At 36.0% G+C, this 13,816-nt stretch overlaps 1 non-coding gene across 1 annotated transcript; it reads left to right on the plus strand.

Annotated features, from left to right (window-relative positions):
- Nucleotides 1-13,307: 13,307 nt before the first annotated feature.
- TRNAT-CGU (transfer RNA threonine (anticodon CGU)) lies at nucleotides 13,308-13,383 on the plus strand. The gene has a single exon. It is a non-coding gene; the product is annotated as a tRNA-Thr (tRNA).
- The last annotated feature ends 433 nt before the right edge of the window (nucleotides 13,384-13,816 follow it).

Genomic DNA, 13,816 nt, shown 5'->3' on the forward strand with positions numbered 1-13,816 from the left:
TTTAAAAAATGTAGGGTGTGAAACCTGGGTGCATCTTATACAGTGTTTTTTGTATTTTTACTTGCATTTGCTCTTTCTTCGCATTTGTTACAATTTTCTCAAATTTTGTGCCCCAAAATTAAGGTGCTACTTATACAGGAGGCTACTTATACATGGGGAAATATGGTACTTTACAACCTTACCATTTATTTACTCTTTGGGTGAGATTTTGAAAACAATAATTCATTCCTCTAAGCAATTTAAGCTGAAAAAACACCAAAGAAAAGCTATTGTCATTTTTCTTTTATTTAGTTATTAATGTTATAGGGAGAAACCGGGGGGAAAACAGACACACACATAGTCAGAAACTTCTATGTGTTTCTGTATGTTCCTAGACCAAGGACAAAACCTATGACATTAGTGTATGTGTGTGATGCTCTATCTATTGACCTCTCTGGTGATAGTAAGTGATTGTATTTAGAAAGAAAAATTACTAGAGAAAAACTGAGGTAATTAAAAATAAAACAATAATCTAGTCTGCTGTTGTGACAACACCAGAAGACATTTTTTGGTCTTGACTGTTAGGGCATAAAAAATATTTCTGATTCTTTACCATGATGTGACCCCATTCTGAACATGCATTTTTTCTTGTGCTGTTGCAGCAGTCCAGACTGAGAGACGTCCTAAGCTTTGCACATCAGAATTTATCTGAGCCTGGGTCACCACTTACAAGTTGGGTTCTTTTGCTCACAGAACATCTCCCACGGTCTTTGTTTCAGCGCTTGAGAATTTTCTCAGTTTTACAGCTGAGAATATGCATTGTTGAAGAACTGAGACTTAGGTCACAACTCTGCCTTTCAAGAAACTGATATATTGAACATCGCCACGATCAAGAAATCTGGGAAGAAGACATTGCACTACTATATCCAGTGCTTGTCACAACTTATAATTATTTTATTTATGTACATTTTTATTTCTCTGTTTACAGCATGACAGTGAATTATTTATATAGACAGTCTGTCTCTTTCACTATAGGCAACCAGTGTAGAGCACAGTGCCTGGAACATAATAGAAATACAATAAGTGTTTAATGAATGAAAGAATAAATAGTAATTTGCATGCATACACAGGTATCCACAAATGATAGAAACTGTGGACCCAGAGAGATATCCTCATATGCAATGCACATCTATGCACACAGATGTATACACACCCAATGTACCTTAGTATGTATAGATATACAAGTATAATAGCTACACTAAGAATATGGAAAGATAATGTCATAATATTAACAGTAGTTATCTCTGGATGAAAATTTGTTGTTTTGTATTCTATTCATTTTTTTCTTGCACTTTTGCGATAAGAATACAGTTTTTATAATAAAAAAGCAGTTACATTCCACATAATTTTCAAATAAAAGCCTATCTTATTTTACAATACGTTAAGAAGACTCAAATAAAGGAGTCCAAAAGCAGAAGTAAAAATAGTAGAATAGGAAGACATTGAGTGCACCAACTACTCATACAGTTCCTAGCACAGTGCCTGGTATATGATGGGAACATTCAAAGGCTTTATGAAAGCATTGCTGGAAAGAAAGAAGAAAAACAAGGTGAACTGATAGATTCCCAGAAATCAAATCAGTAAGAATACACAAAATATTTACAGAACCGGCAAATTGGTATCAACGTTTGTAGACAATCCTATTTACTATTCCTTTCCTTTGAATCTGTTCTGAGGCGTGTTTCCCAATATTCACACAAGGTGGCAGCAGAGAAGCACATGTAACAGAGATCGTTATTGTATGTGCTATGCAGCAAATTTCAGCCAACTTCGGAGGATTGAAAGAATATCAAATTTGTCTATTGCTTTCACTAGAGTTAACGTTGAAACAAGTAGCAAACAGTAACTGGAAATTCCTTATATTTACACGTTATAAAAGTATCTTCTAAATTGTCTTGTTTTCAACATTGATAGATAAAGCACAACTCCCAACTGCTGTGTTTTTTCAGGTGAACTGCTCTGAGCTGTTATTCCCAAGGTGAACACGAGGTGGCAGCAGAGAAGCGCAACAGAAAAACATTTCCCACAGACAATCCTGTATTTTTTTTTAAGCATGTTTCAACTACCTCAAACCTTTGAAATAATATAAAGCATGTTTCTTCTTGTCATTACACTTACTCTAGAAATCAGTAATAAAAACTGACTAAGAATCCTTTCTTTTTTAAGTTAAGAAATTTACTCCTAAATAACCCCTGCTCAAAATCAAAATTCAAGTTACAACATAGTTTAAACTTAATGGAAATAAAAACTACATAAGAAAACCTATGGAAAAATGTTGAGATGAATACATTTTAGTAGAAAAAACCTTAAAATACACAACGTTACCACCCATACTATGAAACAGGATACTAAACAAAATCCAGAGAAAGTAAAAGATAAAAATTTTCACAGCCTGAGGAGGCGGTGGCACGGGGGATAGAGCATTTGATTGGAATGCAGAGGACTCAGGTTTGAGATCGCATGTTCGCCAGCTTGAGCATGGGCTTACCTGGTTTAAGAAATGTTCACCAGCTTTAGCCCAATGGGCTCACAAGCTCGAGCAAGAGGTTACTCGGTCAGATGTAGTTCCCTGGTCAAGGCACAATGAGAGAGCAGTCAATGAGCAACTAAGGTCTCACAACAAAAAACTGATGATTGATCTGTGACCTGGCACATTATAAAAAAAAAAAAAACAACAAACAACTCTTTACCTGCTTTTCTGTGTGTCTCTATCTATCCCTTTCTCTGACTCTCTGACTGTCTCTGTAATAAAAAAGGAAAGAAAAGAAAGAAAGAAATAAAGGACTCACGAAGATATTCGGCAGGTGTATACCATATTTGCGCTCATTTAAGACTTATCTTTTTTGAAAAATTTGGGGTTTGAAAACTGGGTGCGTCTTATACAGTGGTTGTAGTATATTTAACTTGCATTTCCTGTTTGTTCGCATTTGTTAACATTTTCTCAAATTTTGTGCCCAAAATGAAGGTGTGTCTTCTACAGAGAGGCATATTATGCATAGGAAAATATGGTACTTAACAACCTTACTACCTATGTTTTCTAGTGAGATTTTGAAAAATATAATTCATTCTTCTATGCAATGTAAGCTGTGAAAACAACAGAAAAATAGCCATTGTCATTTTTTATTTAATTTAATTTTTAATGTTAGAGAGAGAAAGTGGAGGGAAAAAGACACACAGACAGTCAGAAACATCAATCTGTTTCTGTATGTGCCTTGAACCAGGACCAATCCTATGATGTTACTGTATGAGTGTGATGCTCTAAGTAGTGAGCTCTATGGTGTAAGCAACCCGTTGTCTCTAGGGGACAAAATTACTAGAGACAACCTGAGGAAAATAACAAATATATTAATAATCTAGTCTGCTGTGGTGACAACATCAGAAGAATTTTCTAAGCTCTTATCAGTCAGGGGGATACACAGTCAGTATTTCTCATTGTTGAGCATGAATTCACACCTTTCCTAACATGCACTTTTTCTTGTGCCATGGCAGCAATCCAGACTGACAATCCTCCTAAGCTTTGGTTTTCAGAATTTATCTGAGTCTGCTCAGCACTTAAAATTTAGGTTCTTTTGGTCAGAGAACACCTTCCAGGGTATTTGTTGCATCAGTTGTACATTTTCTCAGTTTTATAGCTGAGATCACAAATTCCTGAAGAACCGAGACTTATGTCTCAGCTCAGTCTTCTGAGAAACTGATATACTTAACCATGCCATGATCAATCACAACTGGGTCCAAAGTTATTGCATTACCAAATCCAGTGTTTGTCACTACTTATAATTTTTTATGTATATTTTTTCGTTCCTCTTTCTACTCCATGACAGTGTAATATCCATAAAGACAGAATGTGATTCTCTCCCATTCACTATTGGCAACCAGTGTCGATCAAATTCCCTGGCATATAATGAAAATTCAATACATTTTTACTGGAAGAGTAAATAAATATCCATTTGCATACGTACACAAATACCCACAAATGACTGACACTATTGAAACAGAGAGGTATGCTCATGTGCAATGCACAAAGATGCACACTTTGGGTACATGCACCCAATGTACCTGAGTACATATACATAGGGAAATATAACGTGTACACAAAGAATATGGAAAGAAAATGGCTAAAGTTAACAGTTGGTATGTATGTATTAAAATTTGTTGTTTTATTTTTCTTATCATTTTTTTGAATTTCTGCAATAAGAATACCATTTTTATAATAAAAAGCTGTTAAAATACTATATACTTGTCAAATCAAAGCACATCAAAATTTACAATACATTAAGTAAATTTAAATTAAAAATTTTCAAGAGACACATGTAAAAATAATAGAATGGGAAGTGACTTAGTGCAGGGACATGAGCTCTTAGCACAGTGCCTGGTATATTAAAGCCACTTTCAAAGGATTTATGAAAGCATGGCTGGAAGGAAAAAAAAAAAACAAGATGAAACGATAGATTCCCAGAAGAAAAACCACTAAATATACAGAAATACTTCACAGAAGTGGCTGATTGGAATCAATAGTTTTGGACAATCTTATCTACCAAAATTTTCCTTTGGACATATACTGAATCATGATTCCCAAGATGCAAACGAGGTGGTAGCAGACAAGCACATGTAACAGAGACCAATATGTTATGTGTTATGGAGCAAGTTCCAGCAAACTTCAGATGATTGAAATAATATGAAGTGTATCTCTTGCTTACACGACAGTTAACATTGAAACAGGTAGCAAACAGTAACTAGAACTCTCTTATATTTACAAGTTATGAAAGTATCTTCTAGATAGCCTTCGCTTCAGCATGGATAGATAACGCACAACACACAACTGCTGTTTTTTTCCAGGTGAACTGCTCTGAGCTGTTGTTTCCATGGTGCACATGAACTGGCAGCAGGGGAGCGCTCTTGGAAAACATTTTCCACAGTTAATCCTGTATGTTCTTTCAAGCAAGTTTCACCTACCTCTAACCTTAGAAATGATATAAAGCATGTTTCTTGTCCACATTACACTTAATATAGTAAACAGTAATAGAAATTAAGTAAAATCCCTTTTTATAAGGTAATGAAATTCACTCCTAAATAACCCCCCCCTCAAAATCACAATTCAAGTTGCAAAATACCTTAAAATTAATGAAAATAAAAACTACATATGAAAATCTATATAAGAATGTAGTGATGAATACATTTTAGAGGAATAAAACCTTAAAATACACAGCCTTTCCACCCATACTAAGAACCATGGTACTAAATAAAATCCAGAGAATATAAAAGAAACCAAATCTTCACAGACTTACAAGGCAGTTGCACAGTGGGTAGAGCATTTGACTGGAATGTGCAGTACCCAGATTTGAGATCCCAAATTTGCCAGCTTTAGCATGGGCTCATCTAATTTTATCAAAGCTCAACAGCTTGATCCCAATGTCGCCGGCTCGAGCAAGGGGTCACTCGGTCAGCTGTAGCCCACTGTTCAAGGCACATATGAGAGAGCAGTCAATGAACAACTAAGGTGTCCTTACGAAAAAATGTTGATTGATCTGTGACCTGCCACATAATAAAAAAATTTCTCCATTCTTTTCTGTCTATCCCTAACAATCCCTCTCTCTCACCCTCTCTATGACTCTGAAAAAAAGAATAAAAGAAAAAAGGAAATGTTCCCAGAGACATTTGGAGTTTCTATCCATATATTCCTATGTATAAAACTCATCATTTTTAAAAATGTGGGGTTTGAAACCTGGGTGCATCTTATACTGTGGTTGTTGTGTTTTTACATGCATTTGCTGATTTTTTGCATTTGTTATCATTTTCTCAAATTTTGTGCCTCAAAATTAAGGTGCTACTTATAGGGGAGGCTACTTATACATGGGGAGATATGGTACTTTACAACCTTCCCACTTATTTCCTTTTTGGGTGAAATTTTATAAAAAATAATTCAAGCCTCTAAGCAATTTAAGCTTAAGAAACACCAAAAAAAAGTTATTGTCATTTTTTGTTTTATTTAGTTATTAATCTTAGAGGAAGAAAGAGGGGGAAAACAGACACACAGATAGACAGAAACATCAATGTGTTTCTGTATGTTCCTAGACCAACGACCAAACCTATTACATTAGTGTATGTGTGTGACGCTCTATCTACTGACCTCTCTGGTGATAGCAATCCATTGTATTTAGATTTAAAAATTACTAGAGAAATCTTAGGTAAATATAAATAAATCAATAATCTAGTCTATTGTGGTGACAACACCAGAAGACTTTTCTTTGCTCTTGACTGTTAGGGGCATAAAAAATATTTCTGACTGTTAACCACGATTTGACCCCTTTTCTAACATGCACTTTTTTCTTGTGCTGTTGCAGCAGTCCAGACTGAGAGACCTCCTAATCTTTGGACATCAGAATTTATCTGAGCCTGGGTCACCACTTACAAGCTAGGTTCTTTTGCTCACAGGACACCTCACAGGGTCTTTGTCTCATAACGTCTATATTTTCTCAGTTTTATATCTGTGAACATGCATTACTGAAAAACTGAGACTTATGTCTCAGCTCAGTCTTCTGAGAAACTGATATACTGAACCTCACCAAAATAAATCATAACTGACACCAAAAACATTTCACTTCCAAATTCAGTGCTTGTTAAACTTATGATTATTTTATTTATGTATATTGTTTTCTTTCTGTCTACCCCGTGACAGTTTAGTATTCATAAAGACAGAAAGTGAGTCTGTCTCATTCATTATAGGCAACAAGTGTCGAGCACAGTGCCTGGCACATAATTGAAATACAATAAGTGTTTCCCGAATGAATTAATAAATAATCATTTGCATATGTTCAGATATCCACAAATGACAGACACTGTAAACACAAAGAGATATGCTCATGTGCGATGCACATCTATGCACACAGATGTACACACACCCAATATAGCTGAGTATATATACATAAAGAAATATAATATGTACACAAAGAATAAGGAAAGAAAGTGTCTTAATATTAACAGTAGCTATATCTGTATGAAAATTTGTTGTTGTTGCTTTTGAGATCATTTTCCTTGACTTCTGCAATAAGAATACATTTTTTAAAATAAAAAAGCTGTTAAAATTCAACATATTTGTCAAATCAAAGCACAACCTATTTTACAATACACGAAGTAGATTTATATAAAAGAAGTTCAAAAGTCAAAATTTAAGAGTAGAATGGGAAGTCATTGAGTGCAGGGACAACATGAGTTTTTAGAACCCTGCCTGTTATATAATGGGAACTTTCAAAGGCTTTATGAAAGCATGGCTGGAACAAAAAAAGAAAAACAAGATAAACTGAGAGATTTTCAGAAAACAAACCACTAAAAATACACAAAAACTTGACAGAAACGGCAAATTGGAATTAACGTTTATAGAGAATGCTCTCTAAGAAAATATTCCTTTCGACCTGTAGTGAGGCATGATTCTCAAGATGCTCACGAGATGTCAGCAGGGAAGCACATGTAACAGAGACCGTTATTGTATATGCTATGGAGCAAGTTCCATCCAACTTCACAGGATGGAAATGATAAACAGTGTATCTCTTGCTTTCACTACAATGAACGTTGAAAGAAGGAGCAAGCAGTAAGTAGTAATTCCTTCTATTTATAAGTTATAAGAGTTTACTTTAGTTAGACTTGCATCAACATTGATAGATAATTCACAACACACAACTGACGTATTTTTCCAGGTGAACTGATCTGAGCTGTTATTTTCAATGTGCACAGGAGGTGGCAGCAAAAAAGTGCACTTGGAAAACATTTACCACAGATAATCCTGTATGCTCTTTCAAGAAAGTTTCAACTACCTCTAATGTTAGAAATGATATAAAGCATGTTTCCTGTTGTCAGTACACATAATATTGTAAATAGTAATAGAAATTAATGAAAAATTCCTTTTCTGAAGGTCAGGAAATTCACTCCTAAATAACCCTCCTTTTAAAATCATAATTCAAGTTGCAAGATACCTTAAAATTAATGGAAATAAAAACTACATAAGGAAACCTACGTAATAATATAGTGATGAATATATTTTAGGACAAGAAAACCTTAAAATACACAGTTTCTCCACCCATACTGAGAAACAAGATACTAAATAAAATTCAGAAAAATAAAAAAAAAATTGTTCACAGCCTGAACAGGCGATCACGCAGGGGTTAGATTATTTAACTGGAATGCACAGGACCCAGGTTTGAGATCCCAAGGGCGCCAGCTTGAGCATGGGGTCCTGTGGTTTGAGAAAAGCTCACTAGCATTGGTTTAAGATCGCTGGATCGAGCAAGTGGTCACATGATCAGCTGTAGCCCCCTGGTCAATGCCCATATGAGACAGGAGTCAATGATCACGTAAGGGGTCACAAAAAAAAAATGATGATTGATCTGTGTCCTGGCACATAATAAAAACTTTCTCCATTTCTGTCTGTCTCTCCCTATCTTTCATTCTCTCTGACTCTCTTCCAGTTTTTGTAAAAAAAAAAAAGAAAAAAAGAAATGTTCACAGAGACATTTGGAAAGTGTATACCATATTTCCCCATGGTTAAGACTCATATCTTTCGAAAAATGTGGAGGTAGAGAACTGGGTGCGTCTTATACAGTGGTTGTAGTATTTTTTACCTGCATTTCCCATTTATTGGAATTTGTTATCATTTTCTCACAATTTGTGCCCCAAAATTAAGGTGCGTATTATACAGGGAGGCTTCTTACACATGGGGAAATATGGTACTTTAAAACATTACCATTTATTTTCTCTTGGGGTGAGATTTTGTAAAACATAACTCATTCTTCTATGCTATTTAAGCTGCAAAAACAACAACAAAAGAGTAATTGTCATTTTTTATTTTATTTATTTATTTATTTTGGAGGCAACATAAACGGGGAAAAAGACAGACAGAGAGTCAGAAACATCAATCTGTTTCTGTATATGCCTTGACCCAGGAGGAAACCTATGATGTTAGCGTACGGGTGTGATGCTTTAACTACTGAACTCTCTGCTGAGAGCAAGCCATTGTATTTTGGGGAAAAAATTTACTAGAGAAAACCAGAAGTAATTAAAAAATAAAATGATAATCTAATCTGCTGTGGAGAAAGCACATGAAGAATTCTCTTTAGACTTGGATTTCAGGGGCATAATCACTATTTCTATTTGCTCAGTCAAAGTGAACCCTTTCCTAACATGCACTTTCTCTTGTACCTTGGCAGTAGTCCAGACTGAGAGACCTCCTATGCTTTGGACATCAAAATTTATCTGAGCTTTGGCCACAAAATAAAAGTTAGGATCTATTTCTCACAAAAAACCTCCCAGGGTCTTTGTTTCATAACTTCTATATTTTCTCAGTTTTATACCTGAGAACATGCATTGCTGAAAAACTGAGACTTATGTCTCAGCTCTGCCTTCTGAGGAACTGATATACCAAACCTAGCCACAATAAATCATAACTGACACCAAAAATATTGCACTACCAAATTCAGTGCTTCTGAAACTTACCATTTTTTTATTTATGTATATATTTTTTTCTTTCTGTCTACCCCATGACAGCGTAGTACTCATAAAGACAGAAAGTTAGTTTGTCTCATTCACTATAGACAGCCAGCATTGAGGCAGTGCCTGGCACATAATAGAAATACAATAAGTGTTTTTTGAATGAATGAATGAATAAATAATCATTTGCATACGTACACAGGTATCCAAAAATGACAGACACAGTGGACACAGAGAGATATGCTCATGTGCAAATCACATCTATGCACACAGATGTACACAAACCCAATGTACCTGAGTATATATACATAAAGAAATATAAGAAGTACACAAAGAATAGGAAAAGAAAATGTCATAATATTAACAGTTGATATATGTGTATGAAAATATGTTGTTGTTGTTCTAGAGATCAATTTTATTGCAATTTTGCAATAAGAATAAATTTTTTATAATATAAAAGATGTTAAAATTTAACGTACTTTTCAAATCAAAGCACAACCTATTTTACAATACACGAAGTAGATGTATATAAAAGAAGTTAAGCCCTGGCTGTTTGGCACAGTGCTAGAGATTCGGCATCGCGTGCAAAAGTCCTGGGTTTGATTTCTGGCCATGGCACACAGGAGAAGCAACCACCTGCTTCTCCACCTCTCACCTTCTCCTTCCTTTCTGTCTCTCTGTTCCCCTCTCGCAGCAGATACCCCGTTAAATAAAATATAAACCGGACGCTGAAGATGGCTCCTTGGTTCTTTCCCAGGCGCAAGAGTGGCTTTGGTCTCAACAGGTCTACAACCTGGGGTTGCAGAGCATCGGCCCCTGGTTGGCAGAACATTGCCCCCTGGTGGGTGTGCTGAGTGGATCTCGATTGGGCACATGCGGGAGTCTGTCTGACTGTCTATTTTCCAGCTTCAGAAAAATAGAGAAAAAAAGAAGTTAAAAAAACAGAAGTTAAAAGCGTAAATATGGAAGTCATTGAGTGAATGTACATGAGTTTCTAGCACAGTGCCTAGTATATGATGGGCACTTTCAAAGGCTTTATGAAAGCATGGCTAGAAGGAAAAGAGAAAAAAAGATGAACCGAGAGATTTTCAGAAACAAACCACTAAGGATACATAAAATCTTTACAGACACTGAAAATTAGAATCAAAGTTTATAGACAACGCTGTCTACCAAAATATTCCTTTACACCAATAATGAGGCGTGATTCCCAAGATGCACACGAGGTGTCAGCAGAGAAGCACATGTAACAGAGACCATTATTGTATGTGCTATGGAGCAAGTTCCAGCCAACTTCAGAGGATTGAAATGATACCAAGTATATCTCTTGCTTTCACTACAATTAACATTGAAAGAATTAGCAAGCAGTAACTAGAATTTATTTATATTTACAAGTTATAAAAGTTTCTTTTAGATAGCCTTAGATTCAACATTGATAGATAATGCACAACACCCAACAGATGTATTTTTCCAGGTGAACTGATCTGAGCTGTTATTCCAAAGGTGCACACAAGGTGGAGGCAGGTATGCACACTTGGAAAACATTTACCACAGATAATCCTGTATGTTCTTTCAAGCAAGTTTCCACTACCTCTAACCTTAGAAATGATATAAAGCATGTTTCTTGTTGTCATTACACTTAATATAGTAAACAGTAATAGAAATTAACTAAAAATCCCTTTTTTGACGGTAAGGAAATTATTCCTAAATAACCCCCGCGCTAAAAATCACAATTCAAGTTGCAAAATACCTCAAAATTATTGGAAATGAAAACTACATAAGGAAACCTATTGAAAAAATGTAGTGATGAATATATTTTATGGCAAGAAAAGCTTAATATACACAGCCTTTCTACCTATATTAAGAACCAGGATACTAAATAAAATCCAGAGAAAGTAAAAAAAAAATGTTCACAGACTGAGCAGGCGATTGCGCAATGGTTAGAGCATTTGACTGGAATGCGGAGGACCCAAGCTTGAGATCCCAAGGGCGCCAGCTTGAGCATGGGCTCATGTGGTTTGAGCAAAGCTCAGCAGCTTGTGCCCAAGGTCGCTGGCTCGAGCTAGCGGTCACTTGTTCAGCTGTAGCCTCCTTGTCAATGCACATATGAGACAGGAGTCAGTGAACACGTAAGGGCTCACAACGAAAAAACTGATGATTGATCTGTGACATGGCCATAATTAAAACTCTGCCCATTTCTGTCTGTCTGTCCCTATCTATCTCTCTCTCTGACTCTCTCCTGTCTCCGTAAAAAAAAAAAAAAAGGAAAAAAAGAAATGTTCACAGAGACATTTGGAGGGTGTATACCATATTTCCCCATGTATAAGACTCATCTTTTTTGAAAAATGTGGGGTTAGAAAACTGGGTGCGTCTTATACAGTGGTTGTAGTATTTTTTACTTGCATTTCCATTTATTCGCATTTGTTATCATTTTCTCAAAATTTGTGCCCAAAATTAAGGTGCGTCTTATACAAGGAGGCTTCTTATACATGGGGAAATATGGGACTTTAAGACCTTACCATTTATTTCCTCTTGGGGTGAGATTTTGAAAAATATAATTCATTATTCTATGCAGTTTAAGCTGCAAAAACAACAACAAAAAAGCCATTGTCATTTTTTCTTTTATTTATTTATTCATGTTAGATGCAGGATAAAGTGGGAAAATACAGACAGATAGTCAGAAACATCAATCTGTTACTGTATGTGCCTTGAACCAGGAGCTAAACCTATGACATTAGCATATGGGTGTGATGCTTTTACTACTGAGCTCTCTGGTGAGAGCAAGCCATTGTCTTTTGGGGAAAAATTTTTCTAGAAAAAATCAGAGGTAATTAAAAATAAAATGATTATCTAGTCTGCTGTGGTGACAACACCAGAAGACTTTTCTTTGCTCTTTAAATTCAGGTGCATAATCACTATTTCTAATTCTTTAGCACAAAGTGACCCCTTTCCTAACATGCACTTCTCTTGTGCCATGGCAGCAGTCCAGACTGAGAGACCTCCTAAGCCTTGGACATCAGAATTTATCTGAGCATTGGTCACCACATACAAGCTGGGTTCTTTTGCTCACAGAACACCTCCCAGGGTCTTTGTTTCATAACTTCTATATTTTCTCAGTTTTACATCTGTGAACATGCATTGCTGAAAAACCGAGACTTATGTCTGAGCTCTGCCTTCTGAGAAACTGATATACTGAACCTTTCCTCAATAAGTTATAACTAACACCAAAGATATTGCACTACCAAATTCAGTGCTAGTTAATTTATGATTATTTTATTAATGTATATATATTTTTCTTTCTATGCCATGACAGTGTAGTATTCATAAAGACAGAAAGTGAGTCTGACTCATTCACTATAGGCAACCAATGTCGAGCACAGTGCCTGACACATAATAGAAATACAATAAATGTTTCTGAATGAATGAATATATAGTCATTTGCATACATACACAGATATCCAAAAATAACAGACACTGTGGACACAGAGAGATATGCTCATGTGCAATGCACATCTATGCACACAGATGTACACACACCCAATGTACCTGAGTATATACACATAGAGAAATAAAATAGGTAAACAAAGAATATGGAAAGAAAATGTCCTAATATTAACTGTAGTTATATCTGTATGAAAATATGTTGTGGTTGTTTTTCAGATTATTTTTCGTGCACTACTGCAATAAGAATACATTTTATATAATGAAAAAGTAATTAAAATTCAACATATTTCTCAAATAAAAGCACATCCTATTTTACAATACATGAAGCAGAAACATGTAAAAGAAGTTAAGCCCTGGCTGTTTGGCTTAGTGGAAGAGTGTCAGCCTCGTGTGCAGAAGTCCCAGGTTTGATTCCTGGCCAGGGCACACAGGAGAAGCTCCCATCTGCTTCTTCACCCATCGCCCTCTCCTTCCTCTCTGTCTCTCTCTTCCCCTCCCGCAGCCAAGGCACCACTGGAGCAAACCTGACCCAGGCAATAGGGATGGCTCCTTGCCTTCTTACTGAGGCGCTAGAGTGGCTCTGGTTGCAACAGAGTGATGACCCGGGGGTGCAGAGCATCAACCCCTGGTGGGCAGGGCAGCAACCTTTGTGGGCATCCTGAGTGGATCTCGGTAGGGCACATGTGGGAGTCTGTCTGACTATCTCTCCCTGATTCTAGTTTCAGAAAAATACAAAAATGAAGAAGTTAAAATAGAAGAAAAAGTGTAGAAATGGAAGTCATTGAGTGCAGAGACATGAGTTCCTAGCACAGTGCCTGGTATATCATGGGCACTTTCAAAGGCTTTATGAAAGTATGGC

This window comes from Saccopteryx leptura, unplaced genomic scaffold (assembly GCF_036850995.1).
Source record: "Saccopteryx leptura isolate mSacLep1 unplaced genomic scaffold, mSacLep1_pri_phased_curated manual_scaffold_24, whole genome shotgun sequence".
In the NCBI taxonomy this organism is placed as follows: domain Eukaryota; kingdom Metazoa; phylum Chordata; class Mammalia; order Chiroptera; family Emballonuridae; genus Saccopteryx; species Saccopteryx leptura.